At 37.3% G+C, this 27,332-nt stretch overlaps 1 protein-coding gene across 10 annotated transcripts in view; it reads right to left on the bottom strand.

Annotated features, from left to right (window-relative positions):
- The window catches only part of KIF21A (kinesin family member 21A), a 157,676-nt gene that overhangs the window by 78,280 nt on the left and 52,064 nt on the right, over positions 1-27,332 (bottom strand). The gene's annotated exons all lie outside the window — the stretch shown is intronic.

Below are 27,332 nucleotides of genomic sequence, written 5' to 3'. Positions count from 1 at the left end.
CACTGAATCATCATTTACATCTCCTAGGGTGTCCTTTGTCCACTTGGAAGACCACAGCACTATACCTGCCCTACACCCAACCCTCATCTACTTCAGATTCTAGGACCTTCCTCTTTTGCCTTATCTTCCTGATTTCAAGGCCTGTTTTTCAAAGAAGGAAAGTAAATATGGTGATATGTTACTAACAGAACAAAGCAAAATCTGGCCCTATTCTACTCACTCCATAAGCATGACCATCCTAGACTTACACGTCACTGACTTAACAGTACTTAGGTTTTTTAGAGGTTTCTATTTGCCATGGAGAAGGAGAAGCAGTTTAGGGAAGAAAGTAAAGACAACCAGTAATGGAAAATATAAAACGGTACAGAGAGAAAATAGAAAGGATTTTAAAGGGATCTTATTTTCTGAGATACAGAAACAGAGATCTATAGAAGTGGAACAAGTTCATCTATTTGTTAGAGATAAAGCTAAGCCTAAGTCCAGATCACCCGAGTTTTAACCCTTGCCAGTTCTTCAGGGTGGAAGGTCAATGGAAGGATAGGAAAGGCAATACTGAGAAGCGACTGAATTTCTGTAACCCTGGTTACCTGAAACAGCATTCTGTACTAGCAAAGAAGTGTTAAGTAAAGAATATATTTATTTATGCAATTTTCCCTTCTTCTGTGATAATGATGTTTTTCTTCCACAAAGTCTTCAACTTCATTTATTTGTTTTAATGGAATGCAATAATCAATGTGGACTGGCTAGGTACTACGGAAAGAGTGATGAAGTGGCCTTTAGGAGACTTGGATTCCACTACTTCTCTCACTCCACAGATATCATGTGGCCTTCTCTCAGAGCTCCAATTTCCTCACCTATTGACAGAAACTATCATTTCCAAGGTTCCTTTCAGATCTAATGCTGAGAGAAGAACACTATATTACAAAATGGGAAGAGAAAAATAATATTTATATATTGTTATAAAGATAAAATTATATTACAACAAGTAAAACAAATGGGTTTCTTACAAGAAGCTACATCCATGGACTATAAAAACAGCCCCATGGTGGTAAGCAGCTTTGGCTTTCTGGCTCCACATTTTCTTGATGAGTGGTCTTTCTCAAAGTTAATATTCCCTTCTTTCCAATCTTCCCTTCTCCTGTCTCACTTCATCCATTCATGGGGATAAAAATCATAAATCCATCATCCTCAGGAGAGTCATGGGGAGAAAACCAAATCCCCCATCCTCCTTGGAAGAATCACCATCCTGTCTGTTGGCAAGCTAGAAACAAGAGAGTCAACCTCAGTTATTCCCTCTCCCTATTCTATCCACCTAACCTATCTCTAAGAACTATTAATTATCTTGGAAATAGCTCATCATTTTCCTTCTTTCCTCATCAATAACACACTAATCAAGCCACCATTATCTCTTACTTGGATTATTGTAAAAGTCTCATCATCAGTCAACCTGCATCAAATCTTGCCCCCACCAATCTGTTCCACAGATTGCAATATCAGTGATACTCGTAAAATATGAAGTTGATCACTACCTTGCCTAAAACCCTTTAGTATATCCTTAAATCGCTCTACAATCTCCTCTTGCCATGCTCCATCTTTGCATCAAAGGACTTCAGTTAGTGATGGTGGTGGTGGTGATGGTTAATTTTTAACAAGTTTCACTAACAACGTGTGCTCTCTCTAGCCTCTATGCCTTCAAATATGCTTTCTCTTCTCCTGGACACTCTTCCTTCTCAATTCGCAACTCCTTTTCCAGCCTGAACATCTCATGTTTTCGACCTCTGTTTACATTTCACTCCTTTCAGAAGCTCTCACCTAACCCTTTGCATTCCACCATAAAGTCATATCTGAGCCCAGGCTGTTCTGTGTCCTGAAAGCTACCTCATTTACACCAGGATTCTGCTCTCTCCCTGATTTATAGCTGCACTGTGAAGTTTAATAAATTCCATGTAATAATAAAGAAAAACATAAAAACAACTATCTAAATGAAAATAACAACTGTTTGAAATCAGTGCCTCACTAATTTTAAGTAAATGATTATAACCATGGGCTATTAAAATACTAAGCTAATTTATTTGGCTATTAAAATACTTCTAATTTAATTTCTACATAGAGAATAAGTACTATTTGAATTGCAGATATGACAGCCAATTTTAGAATGCCAATGTCACTCAGAACTTAATCTCCTAACTTCTAAGGAGGAGTGCATTTGAAAGACGGGTGATATGCAATCACACCATCTGCATGGGTGGGGAGACAAACTGGCTTTAAAAACCAACAAGATGGGTGGAACCCTTTTCTACTGGATGCAGGCAAGGGCAATTTCCCAGCAGGACTAAGAAATTCCCACCTAGGAGGGGATGGTCTCTGGCACATGCAGATAATTGGAAGCTGACTACACTTCAAAGTTTAGAGACATATTCACAGTCTCAATTCCCCTTCAAAAATTCAGATTTTAAACTCTCCAAATCCTTAAATTTATACTAAAATCAAGAATTCTCAGATGAAGTCTTAACCTAAGCCAATTAACCTGCTTTAATGATGTAAAGAGTTTGAAATTTACATAGTTACAAACTTCAATTTAAAAACTATAATTTGATGTTATATGTAGACAAAATATAACAACCTCCAGGGAAAAAGAAGACTAAAACTAAAATCTGACATTACTTTAAAAATTTAGAACTATCTTCTTAGTATTTTTATATAAAAATAAGACCATTAAACATACTCATCTAATCCCAACACTAAGAAATAATGAGGTTAACATTTCAGTTAACACTAAGAAATAGTAACAAAGCCTTGCAGGCTTTTAAAAATGTGTAATCATACAACTAGATATATTTGAAAGTACTTCTTAAAGAAAAATTATGCATAAAACTTATGTCATAAATATTTAGGATAAGATATTCTAATATTACACAGCAGTATTATATTATAAAAGCCAATAACAATGTGGGTTCTATCTACAATAGTAATTTGCTAATGGAGATGGGTTTTTTTAAAATGTTACAATGGAAATGAATGTAGGTAGGATGAGGCTGTTATGGAAAATAGTGACAGTTCCACTAGATAATGTGCTTTTTTCCTTAGCATAAGGTATGTAACCTTTTATCCTTTGTGGGCCATTGACCAATAGGGTGGGATCTGAAAGGGAAAAGCCATGAAGAGTCATACAGAAATAAATGTAATTTGTTATAACTAGTTTAAGAAGGTTGAAGGTTTGAAACAGAATATGATACAAACTGTCAATTATTCAGATTTAAGATAAAAGGACATGAACAAATGTTGTATCCATTTTCTGAATCTTTCCATCAGCAGAAAGCAGCCATTTTACTTCTGTTCTCACACTCTATTGAAACTTCTTAGACAGAAGGCACCAATGACCTTTTTATTTCCAAATACAATGGACCCTTTTCAGTCTTCATCCTACCTGACACATTTGATCCTATTTACAACTTGTAGGGGAGGAAAAAACTTCTTCCCTCTATCCTTCTAGATTTTCCTGTTTGGGACCTTGTTAATTAAATTGACAAGGCAGATTAACAAAATAAAAACAAATAGAAGTTTATTAACTTGCGTACCAGGCATACACATGGGAATATTCAGTGATGAGTAAATGAAAGAGTGGCAACTTGGATTTATATAGCATCTTAACAAAAAGAAGAAGGACTTTGAGTTTCTAGGACAGCAAATTGTGGGAATATAAATATATGTAGGAACTAATGGAAGATAGGGGCTAATTAAGTAAGGTTTGTTGTGTAGGATACTTTCATGCAGTCTCTGGTAATTAACTTCTGTCCTTCCTGGTTGAGAACAGAGGCAGAATACCTTTATAAAAGCTACGGGCCTTTAGGCAAATATCTGCTTCTTTTAATTGCCTTCAGCTCAAAATCCTTACATCAAATTGGCATACTATGGGGTGGCATTTTCTGCTACCCTTCAAATACCGTATTTCTCAGCAGTTGGCTTTTGTGACATTTATTTCTCAGCAGTTGGCTTTTGTGACATTCCTTTTTTCTTCTTTTTAACTGATTCTGATTTCTGAACTCACCTTTTCCTCTTATACCTCATATACCAAGTTGCCTTAAAATGTCAGTGTTTCCCCCCAAAAATGTCCAGAGTATTTAGCATGGTATCTAAGATTTTCCTAATTTGGATTCTGCCTGCAATTCCACTCTCAAATCTAGTTACACTCAGCTACATCAAACCACTGATTTCCTGATCAACTTATATACTTTCATTCACCATGCCAATGTAAGTGGTTCTCTCTCTGCGTGGAATGCTGGACTTCCACTTCTCTCATAGAAACTTCATTGTAATTCTTCAAGACCTAGCTCAAATATCTGTACATTTATAAAGCTGTCCCTTCCCCCCCACCAACTTGAATTAATCTATGCAATTTGTACAAGATTTTAGAATAATAGATATCAAATTGAATTCTTATTGATCACTAGTAAATGAATTATTTGAGGACTGAGAATATATCTTATTCAATCATAAAAGTAATTCAACAAATGTTACTGACTGACTCCTATAGACTGCTCTAGTTAAAGGGGAGTAACAATCCAATACTAGGCATGTGATTATCACTATAATCTAACTTTTGCCCCATCACCTTACTTTGTTACTAGAAACTTGATCCTGAGCAACCATTTAACAATTTTATGTCTTAATTTTCTACTCTGTAAAATAAATATAGGAGCCTGGATTTAATATTCCTTAAGTTCTTTCGAACCTCAAACTCTATTTTAATTATTCCCTTAGGAAAAGCAAAACCCTGACTTAAGAGGTATTAATAAACAACCTTTTTCTTCTGTCACACCTTATATCCACCATTAATTACACCACTCATCCACATTTCCTTATAGTTCCTATTATTCTCTCCAGTTTTTATAGCCAATGTTACTGTGGCCATAGGGACAGGAACTTCCTTTATGAAAACATTATTATGGCTCTTTGCAGTGCCAGTATCTAGTGAAAACTAGAGAAGAGTCTGAGACTAAGACCAGTAAGTTTCCTTAAACTGGGCCCTGTTATCTGTTCTCTGCCTTCATAATAACCATAACTGGATTTAGTAACTGAGTATATCAAATAAGCTACGAGGACTAGTTGCAAGATGTCCTGGAGAAGACAGAAAAATAAGATAAGTATATCTGGGGGAAAAGGGCTTCCTTTTCAGCTAGAATTTAAGTCATGATACAGTAAAACTATATTTAAGGTCTAATTCTGCCACATATTATTGGAAGAAGCATCCCACCATGAGACCTGAGCACCCCTGTACATCCTTGCTGAGTATGCCAAGAATGCAAAACCCCAACTACTCTTTTCATGGATCACTTCTCAAGGTTGCATTTGCAGCAAGCAACCTTTAGGGATAGTGTCTTCCACCTGACCAAGAGCTGGCTTGCTTCAGCAAAGCAATGGAAACAGTGAATAAACAATAAAAACAATGAATCCCCAAGTCCAGTGTTTCTTTTTATTTCTTACAGTTTCATTGAGATATAAATGCCATACAGCACTGTATAGAAGTTTAAGTTGTACAGTATAATGATTTGACTTACATACATCATGAAATGATAACCACAATAGTTCAGTGAACTTCCATCATCTCATATAGATACTAAAGATATATCAATAGATATTAAATAAAAAATATATATTTTTCCATGTGATGAGAAGGTTGGTGTTTCTTGATATGTCACTGCTTGCACAGCAACCATGTAATAGTTCTACCTGCATTGCCTACTTTGGATTAAGGGGGCGGGGATGAGGAAGCAGTTCAAATCAACATGAGACTCATGATGCTTACTGTACTGTGAGTAATAAAAGTCCTTTGCCTCCAACTCAGGAGTCCTGTGTCTTCTGCCACTACACATGAAACAGTGAAAGACTAGCTTGTTAACTTGTAAATAGGGTAAAATCTCAGACTCTGCACAGGTCTTAACACATACTGTGACCTTTGGCAAGTCACTCTCTTAGCCTGAATTAAGCAGAATTAAATTGTTATGGCATATTTTGTCCTCATACTATACTAAATTTGATTAAACGCTAGTGACGAGAATTTTGACTAATAACTAATCAATGACTTGTAGTTACTGAAGTGATGTTGCTTTAAGGAAAATAAATAAATGCATATAAATACAATTTATAACCTCCCAGGACTTGTGCAGACACCCATAATTTTTTTAATTAGAAAAGTAGCACTAATATCATTCATTAACCTAAGTACAAAGATTCATGCAATCCAACCTATATTTCTAAATTAAACACATGCAGTTTTGTTTGTTTTACCAGACTTTTTCATATACCCTCATCTCTCCTATCTCTCTGTTTCCTGTTTTATTAAAAGTATCACAAGACATAGCCTTTCTTTTGCTAGGGGATTGGTCAAGTTATTTTTATTTTTCCCTACAAACAAAAAAAGAATAAGACACAAAATATCTTCCTTTTTGCCGTTGGTCATTGCTAATCTCTTGCCCTGTTAGAACATCGCTGTCCTTAATCTACAATTTCATAAACATGACAAAATTTTCCATTACCTAAATGTCTTTGTAAACTGTCTCTTCTTTTTTTGCTTGAGTTATTCTGATCTCATCCCCACATGATTGTGGTAGTTTTCTAGTTTACTCAATAATCTGACCTGATTCCCACTTTGTGTGGCTCTTTCACCTACAGCTATCTGTAACTAGCACACTTGGCACCTTGTTAACACCTTTGTTCTTCTTACAGGACACCAATAAATCTGTTCCCTGAACAGATCTTTTGCCTTTCTTTATCTCATTTGTCAGTAGATGACCACTATACTGGACAACACATATTAGCATTCAACTTGATCTTAAAGTTAATTATATTGTACTAATTTCCTCCCTTCCATTTCTTAAAAGTTAGGGCACTCTGTCACCACAAATAAGTGGCTGAAATTTCTATCCCTTGTTTGATTCTCTCCTAGTTCATTCCAGTTAGTAGACACACATTAAGAATCTGCACTACTTTAACCCTCTACCTTCTATTCTAGAAGAGAAATCCTGACATGCTAGAGGAACTTGCTAGACCATTTGTGGCCTTGCTGAATTATTTTCCTAAAAGATCAGGCACTGCGTAAATAATATGTAACACAAGTCCACAAAAAGAAATTCCCCCAAGTGGATCTTTAATTACAATGATGGTTGATGGGAAGAAACATATTTCTTCAAAACATTCAAGAAAGAAACAGAACTAGCTGCTGGACAATCATCAACAGGAAGACACTGGAACTCACCAAAAACGATACCCCACATCCAAAAACAAAGGAGAAGCCACAATGAGATGGTAGGAGGGGCGCAATCACAGTAAAATCAAATCCCATAACTGCTGGGTGGGTGACTAACAGACTGGAGAACACTTATACCACAGTAGTCCACCCACTGGAGTGAAGGTTCTGAGCCCCATGTCAGGCTTCCCAACCAGGGGGTCCGGCAACAGGAGGAGGAATTCCTAGAGAATCAGAGTTTGAGGCTAGTGGGATTTGATTGCAGGACTTTGACAGGACTGGGGAAAACAGAGACTCCACTCTTGGAGGCACACACAAAGTAGTGTGCACATTGGGACCTAGGGGAAGGAGCAGTGACCCCAGGGGAGACTGAACCAGACCTACCTGCTAGTGTTGGAGGGTATCCTGCGGGGGGCGGGGGGGGGGGGTGCGGCTGTGGCTCACCATGGGGAAAAGGACACTGTCAGCAGAAGTTCTGGGAAGTACTCTTTGGCATGAGCCCTCCCAGAGTCTGCCATTAGTCTCACCAAAGAGCCCAAGTAGGCTCCAGTGTTGGGTTTCCTCAAGCCAAACAACCAACAGGGAGGGAACCCAGCCCCACCCATTAGCAGTCAAGTGGATTAAAGTTTTACTGAGCTCTGCCCACCAGAGCAACAGTCAGTTCTACCCACCATCAAACCCTAGCACCAGGAAACTTGCACAAGCCTCTTAGAAAGCCTCATCCACCAGAGGGCAGACAGCAGAATTAAGAAGAACTACAATCCTGCAGCCTGTGGAAAAAAAAAAAAACATATTCACAGAAAGATAGACAAGATGAAAAGGCAGAGGGCTATGTACCAGATGAAGGAACAAGGTAAAACTCCAGAAAACAACTAAATGAAGTGGAGATAGGCAATCTTCCAGAAAAAGAATTCAGAATAATGATAGTGAAGATGATCCAGGACCTCGGAAAAACAATGGAGGCAAAGATCGAGAAGATGCAAGAAATGTTTACCAAAGACCTAGAAGAATTAAAGAACAAACAAACAGAGATGAACAACACAATAACTGAAATAAAAACAACACTAGAAGGAATCAATAGCAGAATAACTGAGGCAGAAGAACGGATAAGTGACCTGGAAAACAGAATGGTGGAATTCACTGCTGTGGAACAAAATAAAGAAAAAAGAATGAAAAGAAATGAAGACAGCCTAAGAGACCTCTGGGACAACATTAAAGGCAACAACATTTGCTTTATACGGGTCCCAGAAGGAGAAGAAAGAGAGAGAAAGGATCCGAGAAAAGATTTGAAGAGATTATAGTCGAAAACTTCCCTAACATGGGAAAGGAAACAGCCACCCAAGTCCAGGAAGCGGAGAGAGCCCCATACAGGATAAACCCAAGGAGAAATATGCCAAAACACATAGTAATCAAACTGGCAAAAATTAAAGACAAAGAAAAAGTATTAAAAGCAGCAAGGGAAAAATGACAAAAAACATACCAGGGAACTCCCATAAGGTTAACAGCTGATTTCTCAGCAAAAACTCTACAAGCCAGAAGGGACTGGCATGATATACTTAAAGTGAGGAAAGGGAAGAACCTACAACCAAGATTACTCTACCCGGCATCTCATTCAGATTTGACAGAGAAAGCAAAAACTTTACAGACAAGCAAAAGCTAAGAGAAGTCAGCACCACCAAACCAGCTCTACAACAAATGCTAAAGGAACTTCTCTAAGTGGGAAACACAAGAGAAGAAACAAACCTACAAAAACAAACCCAAAACAATTTAGAAAATGGTCATAGGAACATACATATACAAATTACCTTAAACGTGAATGGATTAAATGCTCCAACCAAAAGACACAGCCTTGCTGAATGGATACAAAAACAAGACCCATATACATGCTGTCTACAAGAGACCAACTTCAGACCTAGGGACACATACAGACTGAAGGTGAGGGCATGGGAAAAGATATTCCATGCAAAAGGAAATCAAAAGAAAGCTGGAGTAGCAATACTCATATCAGATAAAATAGACTTTAAAATAAAGAATGTTACAAGAGACAAGGAAGGACACTACATAATGATCAAGGGATCAATCCAAGAAGAAGATATAACAATTATAAATATATATGCACCCAACATAGGAGCACCTCAATACATAAGGCAACTGCTAACAGGTATAAAAGAGGAAATCGCCAGTAACAAAAATAGTGGGGGACTTTAGCATCTCCCTTACACCAATGGACAGATCACCCAAACAGAAAATTAATAAGGAAACACAAGCTTTAAATGACACAATAGACCAGATAGATTGAATTGATATTTATAGGACATTCCACACCAAAACAGCAGATTACACTTTCTTCTCAAGTGCTCATGGAACATTCTACAGGATAGATCACTACTTGGGTCACAAATCAAGCCTCAGTAAATTTAAGAAAATTGAAATCATATCAAGCATCTTTTCTGACCACAACGCTATGAGATTAGAAATCAATTACAGTGAGAAAAAACATAAAAAACACAAACACATGGAGGCTAAACAATACGTTACTATATAACCAAGAGATCACTGAAGAAATCAAAAAATACCTAGAGACAAATGACAATGAAAACACGATGATTCAAAACCTATGGGATGCAGGAAAAGCAGTTCTAAGAGGGAAGTTTATAGCTATACAAGTCTACCTAAGAAAGAAGAAAAATCTCAAATAAACAATCTAACCCTACAACTAAAGGAACTAGAGAAAGAAGAACGAACAAAACACAACGTTAGCAGAAGGAAAGAAATCATAAAGATCAGAGCAGAAATCAATGAAATAGAAACAAAGAAAACAATAGCAAAGATCAATAAAACTAAAAGCTGGTTCTTTGAGAAGAAAACCAAAATTGATAAACCATTAGCCAGACTCATCAAGAAAAAGAGGGAGAGGACTCAAATCAATAAAATTAGAAATGAAAAAGGAGAAGTTACAATGGACACCACAGAAATACAAAGCATCGTAAGAGACTACTACAAGCAACTCTATGCCAATAAAATGGACAACCTGGAAGAAATGGACAAATTCTTAGAAAGGTATAACTTTCCTTTCCAAGACTGAGCCAGGAGAAATAGAAAATATGAAGAAACCAATCACAAGTAATGAAATTGAAACTGTGATTACAAATCTTCCAACAAACAAAAGTCCAGGATCAGATGGCTTCACAGGTGAATTCTATCAAACATTTAGAGAAGAGCTAACACCCATCCTTCTCAAACTCTTCCAAAAAATTGCAGAGGAAGGAACACTCCCAAACACATTCTATGAGGCCACCATCACCCTGATACCAAAACCAGACAAAGATACGACAAAAAAAGAAAATTACAGACCAATATCCCTGATGAATATAGATGCAAAAATTCTCAACAAAATACTAGCAAACAGAATCCAACAGCACATTAAAAGGGTCATACACCGTGATCAAGTGGGATTTATCCCAAGGATGCAAGGATTCTTCAGTATACTCAATGTGATATACCATATTAACAAATTGAAGAATAAAAACCATATGATCATCTCAATAGATGCAGAAAAAGCTTTTGACAAAATTCGACACCCATTTATGATAAAAAACTCTCCAGAAAGTGGGTATAGACGGAACCTACCTCAGCATAATAAAGGCCATATACGACAAACCCACAGCAAACATCTTCTCGATGGTTAAAAACTGAAAGCATTTCCACTAAGATCAGGAACATGACAAGGATGTCCACTCTCACCACTATTATTCAACACAGTTTTGGAAGTCTTAGCAATGGCAATCAGAGAAGAAAATGAAATAAAAGAAATACAAATTGAAAAAGAAGTAAAACTGTCACTGTTTGCAGATGACATGATACTATACATAGAGAATCCTAAAGATGCCACCAGAAAACTACTAGAGCTAATCAATGAATCTGGTAAAGTTGCATGATACAAAATTAATGCACAGAAATCTCTTGCATTCCTATACACTAATGATGAATAATCTGAAAGAGAAATTAAGGAAACACTCCCATTTACCATTGCAACAAAAAGAATAAAATACCTAGGAATAAACCTACCTAGGCAGACAAAAGACCTGTATGCAGAAAACTATAAGACACTAAGTAAAGAAATTAAAGACAATACCAACAGATGGAGAGATATACCATGTTCTTGGATTGGAAGAATCAACATTGTGAAAATGACTATACTACCCAAAGCAATCTATAGATTCAATGCAATCCCTATCAAATTACCTGTGGCATTTTTTACAGAACTAGAACAAAAAATCTTAAAATTTGTATGGAGACACAAAAGAACCCGAATAGCGAAAGCAGTCTTGAGGGAAAAAATCGGAGCTGGAGGAATCAGACTCCCTGACTTCAGACTACACTACAAAACTACAGTAATCAAGACAATACGGTAGTGGCACAAAAACAGTAACATAGATCAATGGAAAAAGATAGAAAGCCCAGAGATAAACCCATGCACCTATGGTCAACTAATCTATGACAAAGGAGGCAAGGATATACAATGGAGAAAAGACAGTCTCTTCAATAAGTGGTGCTGGGAAAACTGGACAGCTACATGTAAAAGAATGAAATTAGAACACTCCCCAACACCATACACAAAAATAAACTCAAAATGGCTTAGAGACCTAAATGTAAGACTGGACACTATAAAACTCTTAGAGGAAAACAGAGGAAGAACACTCTTTGACATAAATCACAGAAACATCTTTTTTGATCCACCTCCTAGAGTAATGGAAATAAAAACAAAAATAAACAAATGGGACCTAATGAAACTTAAAAGCTTTTGCACAGCAAAGGAAAACATAAACAAGATGAAAATACAACCCTCAGAATAGGAGAAGATATTTGCAAACGAATCAACAGACAAGGATTAATCTCCAAATATATAAACAGCTCACGCAGCTCAATATTAAAAAACAAACAACCCAATCCAAAAATGGGCAGAAGACCTAAATAGACATTTCTCCAAAGAAGACATACAGATGGCCAAGAAGCACATGAAAAGCTGATCAACATCACTAATTATTAGGGAAATGCAAATCAAAACTACAAAGAGGTATCACCTCACACCAGTTAGAATGGGCATCATCAGAAAATCTACAAACAACAAACGCTGGAGAGGGTGTGGAGAATAAAGGAACCCTCTTGCACTGTTGGTGGGAATGTAAATTGATATAGCCACTATGGAGAACAGCATGGAGGTTCCTTAAAAAACTAAAAATAGGGCTTCCCTGGTGGCGCAGTGGTTGGGAGTCCGCCTGCGGATGCAGGGGACACGGGTTCGTGCCCCGGTCCGGGAAGATCCCACATGCCATGGAGCGGCTGGGCCCGTGAGCCATGGCCGTTGAGCCTGCGCGTCCGGAGCCTGTGATCCGCAGCAGAAGAGGTCACAGCAGTGAGAGGCCCGCGTACCGCAAAAAAAAAAAAAAAAAAAAAAACTAAAAATAGAATTACCATATGATCCAGCAATCCCACTACTGGGCATATACCCACAGAAAACCTTAATTCAAAAAGACACATGCACCCCAATGTTCATTGCAGCACTATTTACAATAGCCAGGTCATGGAAGCAACCTACATGCCCATCAACAGACGAATGGATAAAGAAGCTGTGGTACATATATACAATGGAATATTACCCAGCCATAAAAAGGGACGAAATTGGGTCATTTGTTGAGACGTGGATGGATCTAGAGACTGTCGTACAGAGTGAAGTAAGTCAGAGGAAAACAAATATTGTATATTAACGCATGTATGTGGAACCTAGAAAAATGGTACAGATGAACTGGTTTGCAGGGCAGAAGTTGAGACACAGATGTAGAGAACAAACTCATGGACACCAAGGGGGAAAGCTGTGGGGGTGGGGTGGGGATGGTGGTGTGATAAATTGGGCGATTGGAATTGACATGTATACACTGATGTGTATAAAATTGAAGACTAATAAGAACCTGCTGTATTAAAAAAGAAAGAAAGAAACACACCTCAGTAATTCCACTAAAGAGAGTAAGTATGTAAAAAGCCTAAGAACAATAAAGAACAGCAGTGTGTACAAGGGACCAGTAAGTATACACTTTTGTGAATAATAGAGATGGTGAGAAGAACTTCACTTTTTAATCCATTAATGATAAATCAGTTATTTAAATTACTCAGAAATCTTATCCTCACCTGTGTAATTAGCTATGTGTCCTACTGCCTCATCTCTCTGTGTTCCACCTTACTCAAGATTTTTCTTATTCAGGAACAGCAAAAGATATGCTTAGACACATCTATTTTCAATTAAAATGCTTAAAGCACAGTGCATATAGTTAATATTTGAGACTGTGATTCTTAAACTAAGCTACTCAGTCTCTGGCTTGCAAACCAGTTGGAAGAGCAAAGATTTATTTCCCTCAAGTGCAGTTCTGCATTGGCTAATTAGGGAGAAAAAGTGGGGGGAAATAGGATGATGAGACATTGTGTCATCTTCCTCTGAATTTCACTCCCAAGTATCATACATTTTTATCCCCATGTTTCAACTAAGGATACTGCACGTTGAGAGAAGCTCTCTCTTAAGTGACAAAACTAGTATCTTTCACAGGGTTTGAGTATCAGATGTTCAGAGAACTACATTGAAATAGTGCACATCAGCTAACAATATAAAGGAAAAAGTAGCCAATTTCTGGATTTGGAGAAAAGTCTAATCCTCTGGATCCTATAATTAATCCTTTTAGAAACTCTGGGCCTTTCTTCTTTGGCAGCTCTCCCAGAAATATAAAATCTTCTACTCCAAAAAGCTAAGGGAATAAGGAAAGGGGGTACTTTAAATGATGACATGTTCCACCTGCCTAATGTCCAAAGTGCTCATAAAATTTCTGTTGTTGCTGGTGACTGTATGTGGTAGCATATCTATAATCCTAGGACATCAGAAAACTTCATTGAGTCAACAAATCCTTGTGGAGTACCTACTATATGTCAAATAGTGTATAAAGCAAGGACTTTAAAGACATAAACAAAAAACTTGAAGAGGGTAGCCAAGGGAGAGGAAAAAAAAACAAAGAGCTAGAAGAAAATTAAATATGTGCTCAATTGAATATTATATACAAAGGAGAAATGGAATAAAGATTAGCCAGAGGATAATGCATAGGTACAGGAAAAGCTTCAACAGGAAATTATATTTGACCTAGGTTTTGAACGGCGATTAGAAGTTTCCAGGCTGAGAAGGGAGAAAAGGCAAAACAAAGACAAAGATACTTAAAGTATATTTGTTCCTTGTTGTAACACAGTCTTTTGGAGTAGAAGCACGAGGATAATGAGTTACTAGAATTTAGGAATATTTTATTAATGTTATGACACGACCTAAGTAGGCCTCCCAACTAAGACATTATCCTCTAAATGAACACCCTAGTCTTGCAGGATGAAAGATGTCACAAGCCATTTTAGAGATCTCTGCCAAACACTTTTTAGTTTTCCCCTCCAGATGTATTCTTCACTCATCTTCACCTTACCCTGTGCCCTAGGAGACTAACCGTCATGAGCTACGACAATGAGTTTCCTTGCTCTCAGCTTCCAGTAGGACTCACGAGTAGGACATGGTAGGGTAGGAGAGGAATGAGGTCAGGATATTAATTCTCCTGGTTCCTTCCCTGCCAGGTCCTGGTATGGGCTGCATCCCTCTAACAAAAGCCACACCTCCGATCAGGACACCACAACAATAGGTGTCCCCCTACTATTGCTAAGATCAGAGTACTGCCTCATCCTTTGTAGCTTCCCTTCATGCTGCCCATCCTCTACAACACTCTCCCCAATCATCTTGTCTGAATGTATCATCTGTTTCCTGCCAATATCCCAACCAAATCAGGATTAATCTCAGAAAAGGGCAACAACCCTTTTTTAGCACTACCACTGTCATCAATCCCTTTCACTCCGATTCCTGATATAAATATTGATCTAAAACAGAGAGCTTCCAAGGTCCCTACAATTCTCCAGCCCTTCACAAGCAAGTCATTAACCCATTCTCTTTCCTGAGAAGAGCTGGAGTTTGGGATACAAGTAATGGATGTTACTGTTAACTGTGTAATAGGTAATAGCAAAGTTTAAAAAGCGTCATCTCTCTTGGTCAATAGAATTAGTATTTTTAATACTTACAATTTAAAAGATTTAATTAACACTTCAGTTTTGTTTTTAAAACTTGAAGGAATGGTGGAAGAAGCAGCAAGAGGGGAAGAGTAAGGAGAGAAAAATCATCTCAGAATGAGAGTATTGTGATAACTAGATGATATTTCAACTCTGAGATCAATAGCTTTCTAATACCATCTATTATTCTTATTATACTCCATCCTAGTTATATACAGAATTTTCAAAAATATTCCTATAAAGTTTTTTCAAGATGAAACTATTTGTGTTCTTGAGGAAAAGGGGAGGTCTCTTTCTATGCTTAATAATTACTATATGTTTATTAAACTATCTCATCATGAGAAAAACTGGTATTATGACTTTATATAATGACAGTAGTACATCCTTTATCCCAAGTGTATATTATTTGTGTTTATAATCATTCTTTGGAAGGGAAAAAGACTTGTCATTTCAGCTCTGCTTCTTAGAAGTGAAAATAATATTTTATAAGTATGATATTGTGTAGATGAAGATTCTGATTATAAACAAACGAACATACATTACTGATAACCAATTTTTACCATGAAGAAAAAATAATTATCTACCATAAACACTAAAATAAGTCATAATTCTGTCATCTCTCAAGAAATCCAAAGTAAAGGTCAAAACCAAGGTAAGGAAAACCTATTTTTCTCAAGAAAATGTGGTATAGAGTTTTAAGATGATCTGCAATGATCCACACCCATATTTAATTTTTGCCCCTTAACTGTGATAGAACCTGTAAATATGATGGGATATCACTTCCAATTCTGTTACTAACCAGTTGATTTGGAGTTAACCATAGAGAAATCACCCTGGGTGGCCCTGACCTAATCAGGCAGGTGCACCTTTAAAAGAAGATGAAGCATCAGAGAGACAAGCTCCTGCTGGATTGCAAGAAAAGGGCTAATAATCATGTCTCAAACGGCCTAAAGAAGTGGATGTCTTTAGGAGATGAAAGCAATCCCCTAACAATAGTTAGCAAGAAATGGAGACCTCAGTCACAAAATCACAAGGATCTGAACTCTGCCACCAACCTGAATGAGCTTAGCGGAAGCCAGTGAGAACTACATGTGAAATATAGCCCTGACTGACACCTTGATTACAACCTTGTGAGATCTGAGCAGATAATTCAGCTAAGCTGTGCCTGGACTCTTGATCCATAGAAACTGAGATATAATAAATGTGTGCTATTAAAGTCACTAAATCTCTGATAATTTTTTATAAAGCAATAGTAAACTAATACAGGAGGATACCTTATTACTCTTTATTACACTGAATCCTACTATTTTAAGACCATAACGATTAAAACTACTGTTTACGCTAATTCTGAACACAGAATAGTCAGACGGGTGACATGTGTAATACTGCAATGACAGTAATAAATAAGTCAAAGAAGCTCAATATAACAATAGGTTGTACCTTACAGCAGGCTGAATAATGGTCCCAAATTCCTGGAATCTTACATGGTAAAAGAGACTCTACAGATATGATTAAATTAAGAATTTTGAGATTATCTCAGATTATCCAGGTGGCCCAATGTCATCACCAGTGTCCTTATAAGAGGCAGGAAGAGGGAGATTTGTTATAGCAGAGGAATGTCAAAATGATACAATATGAGAAAGTCATTGCTGGCTTTGAATATGGAATAAAGGGCCAAAAGCCAAAGACTGCAAGAAACTTCTAGAAGCTAGGAAAGTCAAAGAAAGGGATTCTCCCCTAGAACTTCCCGAAGGAATGTAGTCCTACCAAACCATTTTAGGACTTCTGACCTCCAGAACTATATACTACGTTTGTGGGTTATTTTAAGCCACTAAATTTATAGTTAATTTGTTACAGCAGCAACATGAAACTAATTAACTTCATATTAACAATCTGTTTCTAAAAACACAGGTCAGTTAGAACGACCATAAAATTTTACTGTCCAAACCAGGATACTTTTGAAAGGGAAAGTAGTACTATTAACCACCATATTAGGACAACAGTCATAAATTAGGACAGTCCTAGGAAAACTGAGACGTATAATCAGCCTACTCAAGGTACACTCATAGCAGAGAATTCAGTCAAATTATAGAGGTGTACATTTCAGCTTAAAATAAGGAAAAAGCTTTTTAAAAATTAATCCATCAATAAACAGATGGATTGCCTTAGGAGGTAAGGAGGTATGCACATTAGCTACTGACAACAGATAGGTAGTACAAGTCCTCAAACCTGGTTGCATGGGAGAATCACCTGATATGTTTCAGTGTTTTTATTTCTTTTGTTTTGTTATATTGTTAATTCATATTGCCAGGTCCCACACCAGACCTATTGAATCAGAATTTCCAGATGTGGGGCCCAGAACTTAAATTTTTAATTAGTTCTCCAAGTGATTCTAACACAGTGTCAGCCCAGCACCAAACTTTAGAAGCAGTGGTGAGCAATGATACTTTTACTTTATTTTAGTAATGGACCCTCCTACTCTAGGGTCCTCATACACACACACAGTCAATACTTCTACTACCTGCTTTCCTCCCAAACACAATCTTAGTCCTGAAGCCCAATATGCAAAAAATATAAAAACAAAATCATTCCTACTGGAGGTATCCCAGGGATTCCTTGCCACTAGGCTCTCCACACACAGCAGCCCCTAAGGCTTCTGCATGAAATCCAGGGCTCCTCTGAGAACAGGCCTATAAAAACCAAGTGTCCATACTATTAGAGACAGGCACCTTCAAGATGTCCATAGTCTGTTGTAAATACTCAGAGCTGCAGCTGTCTTTTAAAATTATGTATTTGGAGTTTGTCTGTAATATACTAAGTTTGGGCTTTGTCATTCAATTTTGGAATAAATTACCTTTCTTTGGTTTTCAGCTCCTCTGCCTGAGGGTACTTCAAATTGGGGTGTGGTGGAGGGTGAAGAACATATTTTTCATCACTCTCTTTAAAGCATGGCAGATTCAGCTTCTTATTTATTTGTATGATTTTATTTTAGGAAATGGATTTTGGGGTTCATAAAAGAAGTTTGAAAACCATTGTTGTAGAGGAAATTCCTGTATATGGTGAGAGATGAACTAGATGATCTTAAAGTTCCCTTCAGTGTCAGCTCTAAAATTCTAAAAACTTCATATTGCGATAATTCTAAGAACAATTATAGGTAATCTGGTTGCCAATAAAATAAAAGCATTAACCATGTTTGTGAGGGCAAGGCTGCCCATATCTCTTAACTTCCAAGGACACTCTGTATTTAATAAAATAGATTGCACTCCAATGGGGCATTTTTAACAGATTCAGCAGCCTTGGATTTTTAAAATTATTTTCATACTATATCAATGAATTGAAAGTATCTTCCCAAAATTCATATGTTGAAGCCCTAATCCCCAGTGTGATGGTATTTGGAGGTGGGGCCTTTGGAAAGGTAATTATATTTTGACAAGGTCATGACTCTGGGGCTCCTGTCATGGGATTAATGACCTTAATAAGAAGAGGAAAAGAGACGAGACCTTTCCCTCTCTTACTCTCTCCCCACCATGTGAACACAGAGAGAAGATGGCCATTTGCAAGCCAGGAAGTGGATCCTCACCATGAACTGAATCTGCCAGTACCCTGATCTTGGACTACCCAGCCTCCAAAACTGAGTAATTTGTACTACAGCCACCCAGTCTACCATATTTTGTTATAACAGCCTAAGCTGACTAACACACTGGACTCCCTCTGTGACACAATTCTAATATCTCATACTATCATGTTTGCTAAATGCTATGAGGCAGGACTGACCATGAAAGAGTCTCACTCAAATAGAATTTTTAAACTAATTTTAGAAGCCCCCTTCCAAAACAAATAGGTAACAAATACTTTTCTAAACACAAACACACACATAGTCACACACACAGATAGACACGCCCCATACAATACCATGTAGAATGAAATTACCTCTCAATAAAATTGATGTTGGTGTGCCTGAGGGAGGAGATGAGCCCAGGGTCTTCCTACTCCTCCATCTTGATCCACCTCCTCCAAAGCACATGTTTCTTTGGTTGATTCATTTATACATTTAATTTCAATTAAATCAATAAAATTAATCTTCCAATAGTTAAATTCCTTCACTTTTTACAGATTGTTTTTTAGAAAGCCAGCTGAGTATCATTTATGGATATCATTTTATTTCATGAAGTATCAGGAATGGAACATGCAAATAGCATTTCCCAAACAATTCTCACCAGTTTAATTTGGTCTATTATCAATTCTTTTTCCAATGGAAAAAAATGTGAGAGTACATAAAATAAGATAAGAAGGAATTGAAAATACCCCTGGCAAGAGGTGGGCAAGAGGAGGTATCTAAGGAAGCTGGCTGTCTTGCAGACATTTTAGCCCATGAATGTAATAGATAAATATCAGAGAACAAAGTATCTTTGATAAATGCATAAAATGCACTTTCTCCTCTTCTTGAATTGAAGGTCAGAGAAAATAGATAAATCTCATACATTAGCTAATAGAGACACAGCGTAAAGAGTGTTAAGGAATCACACAGAATAAAGTCAAATCTTAATTAAGCTTAAGTAATCTCATACATTAGCATGGATACCAAAAGAGTTAGTACAATCTACATTTGCACATTCTGAAAAAACAATCTGAGTGTTAGGAATTGAATAAAAATGTCATTAGAGATTTGTGAACCACAGTGAACTCTCTAATCCATTAGCTTTCCCTTTCTGGCAGAAGTCTAACTGTAAGTAGATTATGAAAGTTCCTGCTTTATCAACAAAATGATGTCCCAAGTATCAGATATTTTAAGCTAACTATAAGAATTAGAGGTTTCCAGAGAATAGAAATAAATTGTCCTAGAGTTGAGTCAACTTAACAAATAATATATTGTGTAGGTTACTTTTGATACCTCTATATGTAAGACACCATGCTAGGCACTGAAGGAGAAATAAAATGAATAAACGTCTAGTTTCCAACACCTAGGAATTTTTTATTTAAATGAAGAAAATGAGGCAAATACAAAAATAAGTGTAATTCAACATAATATATTATACTATTAAATAGTGTAAAAGAGGCTTAGAGCAAAACTTCTCAAACTTTAATGTATATATGAATTACATGGGGGGTTTATAAAAATACAGATTCTGATGTTTAGAGTGTGGGTGACAGCTGTGAATCTGCATTTCTAATAAGCTATACATCATGCTGATGCAGCACTCTTGAGTCAAAGCTTTATGATAAAACAGGTGAAAGGTATCACCCCAAGTTAGAAAAGGCAAAAAAGTATAATCATGACAAGAAGGGAGAAGATGACATTTCATAGGATTCTTGAATAGCTAGGATTTTGAGGAAAAAGAAATTAAATGTATAAATGAATCACAGCTACTTACAGAGCAACTATCTCTGAGAATGATCTTAACACTAGCAGAAAAAATGATGTTCCACAGTTAAAGATATAAAGAGGGAGCCACAAGAAGGTTAGGAGGGGCAAATGCACAGTTAAGTCAAACCCCACACTCCCAGTTCAGTGATCCACAAGCAGGAGAAATGTCACAACTGTGAAGGTCCTCCCTGGGTAGCAAGAGGTCCAAGATCCACATCAGTCTCCCCAGCCCATGTATACTGCACTAGGAAGATGAGTTCCCAGAAATTCTGACTTTAAAAACCTGAAGGAGAGCCAGGAAGGCTGTAGGAAACTGAGACTCCACTCTTAAAGGGTGTGTACAAAATCTCACACACTCCAAGTCCCAACACTGGGGCAGCAGTTTGAAAGGTGTCTGGGTCAGACCCACGTGCCTATCTTGGAGGGCCTCCCAGAGAGTCAGGAGGCAACTGGGACTCCCCTGAGGGAATGAAACACGGGTGGCAACCATTTTTATGAACTCATTCTACTGTGCTGACATCAGAGCTGACAAGCACCATTTTAGATTCCTCCCTCAGGCCTACTACCACCAGCCTGTCTGCCCCACACACCAGCACACACTCACCAGTTGCATGATGCTAGGGCTTACAATCAGCTGTGCCAGGGGCCTATCCCACCTACCAGTGGGCCCACAGCAATCACATGACACCAGGTCTCACAGCCAGCCATGCCAGGGGCCTACCCCAACCATCAGGATGACCTCATCACACTCAAGCAGCCAGGCCTCTGTCAGCCACACCAGGGGCCTGCCTTGCCCAACAGCGCATCCATAGCAGTAGAAGAGCACTGGGTGTTCTACTCACAGCAAGCTGCCCAGGAGGCCTGATTCAGCCACTAGTGCACATGCAGAAACTGCATGAGGCAGGGACTCACAGCCAAACAGACTAGGGCCCAGACCCACCTACTAGGAATCCACAGTAGTTGAGCCTACCACAACCAAAGGGTGCATGCTGCTCACACAGAAGACACCCCTGGAGCACCAACCTCTGGTGGTGAGAAGGGAGCATGCTGCTGGGCCACATAAGACATCTCATGTATAAGGCCACTTCTCCTAGCTCAGGAAACATAACCAACCTACCTAATACATAGAAAAAACCCCACAGAGATTAGAAAAAAATGAGAAGGCTAAGGAATATGTTACAAATGAAGGAGCAAGACAGTACCTCAGAAAAAGAACTAAATGAAATGGAGATAAGCAAGTTCAAGATAATGATCATAAAGATGGTCACTGAACTATGGAGAAGAATAGATGAACAAAGTGAAAACTTCAACAAAGAATTAGAAAATATTAAAAAAAAAAGCAATCGGAGCTGAAGAATACAATAACTGAAATGAAAAATGGGAAACAACAGTAGATTACATGACCCTGGCATACCAAATGGCTTCCAAATTGGTCAACTTATTTAAATTCTTTGCCTGTTTCCGAGAAAATCACTGGATCAAGAATGTCATTAAGTGTGGTTATACTAGAGGTTCCTTACTAAATCTATTATGTTGCACATTGAAAATAAGACTTAATGCAGGGAAAGAAAAGTCTCCGATTTGCTTCTTAAAAAAAAAAAAAAGAACAGACCAGCAATCTGGAAGACAAAGTAGTGGAAATCAACCAAGCTGAAAGGGAAAAAAGGCGATTTTTAAAAAATGAGGACCTCTGTGGCAATATCAAGCATACCAACATTCGCATTATAAGGGTCCCAGAAGGAGAAGAAAGAGAAAAGGGCAGAGAACCTATTTGAAGAAATAATAGGTGAAATAATAGGTGAAAACTTCCCTGACTTGGAGAAGGAAACAAACATCCAAGTACAGGAAGCAGAGTTCCAAACAAGAAGAACCCAAAGAGGTCCACATCAAGATACATAGTAAGTAAATGGTAAAAATTAAAGAGACTATCTTAAAAGCAACAAGAGAAAAGCGACTAGTTACCAACAAGGAAACTCCTATAAGAGAGTTAGCTGAATTTTCAGCAGAAATTTTTCAGGCCAGAAGAGAATGGCACAATATATTCAAAGTGATGAAAGGAAAAAATGTACAACCAATATTATAAGGATATTCTATCCAGCAAGGTTATCATTCAGAATTGATGGAGATAAAGCTTTTACAGACAAGCAAAAACTTAAGAGTTTATCACCAATAAACTGGCCTTATAAGAAATGTTAAAGAAACTTCTCTAAGTGGAAAAGAAGGCCACAACTAGAAATACAGAAATTATGAAAGGAAAAATCTAATGGTAAAGGCAAACATATTGTAATCAACCACTTATAAAGCTAGTAGGAAGGTTAGAAGACAAAAGAAGTAAAAGTACTACTTCTAAAAGTAAAATCATTGATACCCACAATCTGTAGTTAAAGGATTCACAAAACAAAATGATATAAAATGTGATGTCAAAAACATACAATGTTGGGATGGGTGGGGATGGTAAAGATGAAGAGCTGTTATAATGTATTCAAACTAAGAGATTATCAACTTAAAATAGACATCTATATACATAGGTTGTGGTAACCACAAATCAAAAACCTATAAAGATACACAAAAAATAGGGCTTCCCTGGTGGCGCAGTGGTTAGGAATCTGCCTGTCAATGCAGGCAACACGGGTTCGAGCCCTGGTCTGGGAAGATCCCACATGCCGTGGAGCAACTAAGCCCGTGAGCCACAACTACTGAGCTTGCGCATCTGGAGCCTGTGCTCTGGAACGGGAGAGGCCGCAATAGTGAGAGGCCCGTGCACCGCGATGAAGAGTGGCCCCCCACTCACCGCAACTGGAGAAAGTCCTATGCAAAGAAATGAAGACCCAACACAGCAAAAATAAATAAATAAAAAATACTTTAAAAAAAAAAAAAAGATACACAAAAAATAAAGAGAAAAGAATCCAAATATAACTCTAAAGACGGTCATCAAATCACAAGGGAAAAGAGCAAGAGAAGAAGAAATGAACAGAGAAGAATTACAAAAACTATCAGAAAACAATTTAAAAAGTGGCAATAAATACCTACCTATCAATATTTACTTTAAATGTAAGTGGACTAAATGCTCCAATCAAAAGAGATAGGATGGCTAAATTGATTTTTTTAAAAAAAAGACCTATCTATATGCTGCCTACAAGAGATTCACTTCAGATCTAAAGGCATACACAGACTGAAAGTGAGGGGATAGAAAAAGGTATTCCATACAAATGGAAATCAAAAGAAAGTCAGGGTAGCAATACTTATATCAGACAAAATAGACTTTAAAACAAAGACTGTAACAAGAGACAAAGAAGGGTATTATAAAATAAAGGGATCAATCCAACTTAAAAATATAACAATTGTAAATATATACACACTCAACATAGGAGCACCAAAATACATACAGCAAATGTTAACAAGCATAAAGGGAGAAGTTGACAGTAACACAATAATAGTAGGGGACTTTAGCACCAATTACATCAATGGACAGATAATCCAGACAGAAAATCAATAAGGAAACACAGCCCTTAAATTACACATTAGATCAGATGGAATTAATAGATATACAAAGAATATTTCATTCAAAAACAGCAGAATACACATTCTTTTCAAGAGCACATGGAACATTACCCAGGATAGATCTCACGCTAGGCCACAAAACAAGTCTCAGTAAATTTAAGAAGACTGAAATCATATCAAGCGTCTTTTCCAAACACAATGGTATGAGATTAGAAATCATCTAGAAAAAAAAACTTAGCCATAAAAAAGAATGAAATCTTGCCATTTGCAACAGCATGGGTGGATCTAGAGGGTATTATGCTAAGTGAAATAAATTAGACTGAGAAAGATAAATGCCATATGATCTCACTTACATGAGGTATCTAAACAAACAAGCAAAACAAAATGAAAAGAGACTCATAGATACAGGGAACAAAGTGGCAGTTGTCAGAGAGGAGGCAGAATGAGGGACTGGGCAAAATAGATGAAGGGGATTAAGAGGTACAAATTTACAGTTATAAAATAAATAAGTCACAAGGATGTAATATACAGCATAAAAATATAGGCAATAATACTGTAATAACTTTGTGTGAGGACAGACGGTTACTAGACTTATCACGGTGATCATTTTATAATGCATTCAAATGTTGAATCAGTATGCTGTACAACTAAAACTAACATAATATTGTATGTCAACTCGTCAACTACACTTCACACACACAGAAAAACAAAGGAACATGATTTTTTACTAATGGAGTATTTTTCATTTAAAATAAAGCCTAATAGTGATTATTATTAGATCTTTATTTTATAGCAACCTTATATTACCTGTAGAGATATAACAGAACTCTACTAAAGTGCTATTCCTAATAACTTGGGTTTCTAGTCATTGCAAAGTTAAGCTGCTTCACACTATAGTAGTATAATCAGTGGTTCACAGGATGAGCTCAGACAAGAAAGCTCAATGAAAGTTGACAGAAGTTGAAGTTTGTAAACCTTATTCTGGATTGCATTCCCCACTCCACAATCCTTGGACAAGGCTGCCCCAACTGTGGACAGATACAACTACGAGGAAGGAAAGTAGGATGTGGTATGTGGATTTTTTCCCCCTCAAGCAACATAGGATTCCTAATATCTAAATTCATTTTATTTTGCTGTGTATTAAATTTCTACAAGCTTAGGGCCTAAGACAATACACATTTATTATCTCACAGTTTCTGTAGAAAAGAAATCCAGGCTGAGACCTCTGCTCAAAGTCTCACCAGGCTGATATCAAGCCATAAGCTGGGCAGCGTTCTCAGCTAGAGTTTCAGGATTCTGTTCCAAGCTCATTCAAGTTAGTGGCAAAATTCAGTTGCTTGCAGTTGTAGGACTGAGGTTCTTTTTTCCTTGCTGGCGGATGAGAAGCTCTCAACTCCCTCATTCCATTGTCAGGTCCTACCTGTATGGCCCTCTGAAAACATGACAGCTTATTGCTTCAAAACTACCAAGAAAATTTCTTGCTCCAGTCTGCTAAAACTGAGTCTTAAATAACATAACGCAGTCATGGAGTGACTTCCCATCACTCGTGCCAAGTTCTACTGATTAGAAGCAAGTCACAGATACTGCCCAAACTGAAGCAGAGGGGATTTCAGAAAGGCATGAACACCAGGATGCAAGGATCATTGAATGTCACCTTAGAGTCTCTCTGCCATGGTCAAGGAAGTTATTTCTCAAAAATGTGACATTTGATTAGACACTTCAAGAATGAGGAATCAACCATGTGAAAGCAATGGGCTGAGGAGGCAACCACTGGGAATATAGGGAAGGGGACATAGGATACGGAAGGAGATAGACCTGAAAATAACTCCCAGCAGTAGCCATATCAGTTATCTTTTCATTTCATCACTGGTTGCTAATGAATGTAAATAAAGTATATAGTGTGAGTTTTATGAATCTAACTACCCAAGTTCTCAATGATTTCATGCATAACCCAAGAGGTATGTATTAATGTAAGAGACACAGTATAAATGATGTATGTCCTCCTGGAGTACGAACTTTATATTTGGTAAAATAAGTAATGTAAATATTTTCATATTAAAAACAAACATATTTATAGAATGAGTATACAAAATGGAGTACAATACAAAATTTGTACTAATTTTTAAGATAAAACTTGAGGCCTCCCACCAAGAAATTTCCAACTTGAGAGTACAATACACATTTTCTCTCTCTGCAATTAGGGGAACTTTGGTGGAAATGCTTGACACACAATGTTATTATGCTTCTACTCTCTATTTCATACCTCATTAAGTATTAATGAGGAAAAAACACAACTCTCAAGTGAAGAAATAAATTTTTAAGCACATAATCTCAAATGTAATGCACATGAGCATATTCACTGCAGTCTCTGCAAGGCAAACTGCAGACTAAATTGTTATAAAGACAGTTAAATTTATATATCATGCAGTCACCCTAGCATTGAAGTCTTAGGTACTGTACTTCACAATTATCCTATCTAGTTTCAGTGTGATGATAAAGGCTTTTTGTTTGGTTATTGGTTGGTTTTGGTTTTGTTCTTGTTCTTAAAGATCCAAGTGTGTATCCCATGTTTGTGACATAAATTGTTAACAATAGTCCAAAATCTATTCTACACTTTGTCTTTAATAACACTTTTACTATTAACAAAATTTTTATCTGAATACCCTGTATATTTCAAGCCTCTTGTAGCTAGATATAGCCATGTGGTTAAGTTCAGGTTAATGTGAACAGTACAGAGCCTTAAAGGGAAGGGATGGGCCTTCCCTTTTTTTTTTCTCTTCTCACTGGCTGAAATGCAGAAGTGGTGGTGGTGCACCATCTTGGAACATGTAGACAGGAGTAACACTCAAAGGATGGTGGAGCAACAAAACAGAAGGATCCTAGATCCCCAACATAATGGAACTTAGCTCTGGGCTGTGTATGCCTGGGCTGTAAGGTGGAAGAGAGGTAAATCTCTATTTTGATTAAGCCCTTGTAATTTAGGGTCATTGTTACAGTGGCTGAACCCACGTCCTAACTAACACAGAATTTGATAGCTGCCCTATCAGAACCTATATAATATGTGGTACTGACTTGGAGACTGAGCAG

This window comes from Tursiops truncatus, chromosome 11 (assembly GCF_011762595.2).
Source record: "Tursiops truncatus isolate mTurTru1 chromosome 11, mTurTru1.mat.Y, whole genome shotgun sequence".
In the NCBI taxonomy this organism is placed as follows: domain Eukaryota; kingdom Metazoa; phylum Chordata; class Mammalia; order Artiodactyla; family Delphinidae; genus Tursiops; species Tursiops truncatus.
Note: the sequence above shows the minus strand (reverse complement) of the source record. Positions and strands in the feature narration are given on the sequence as shown.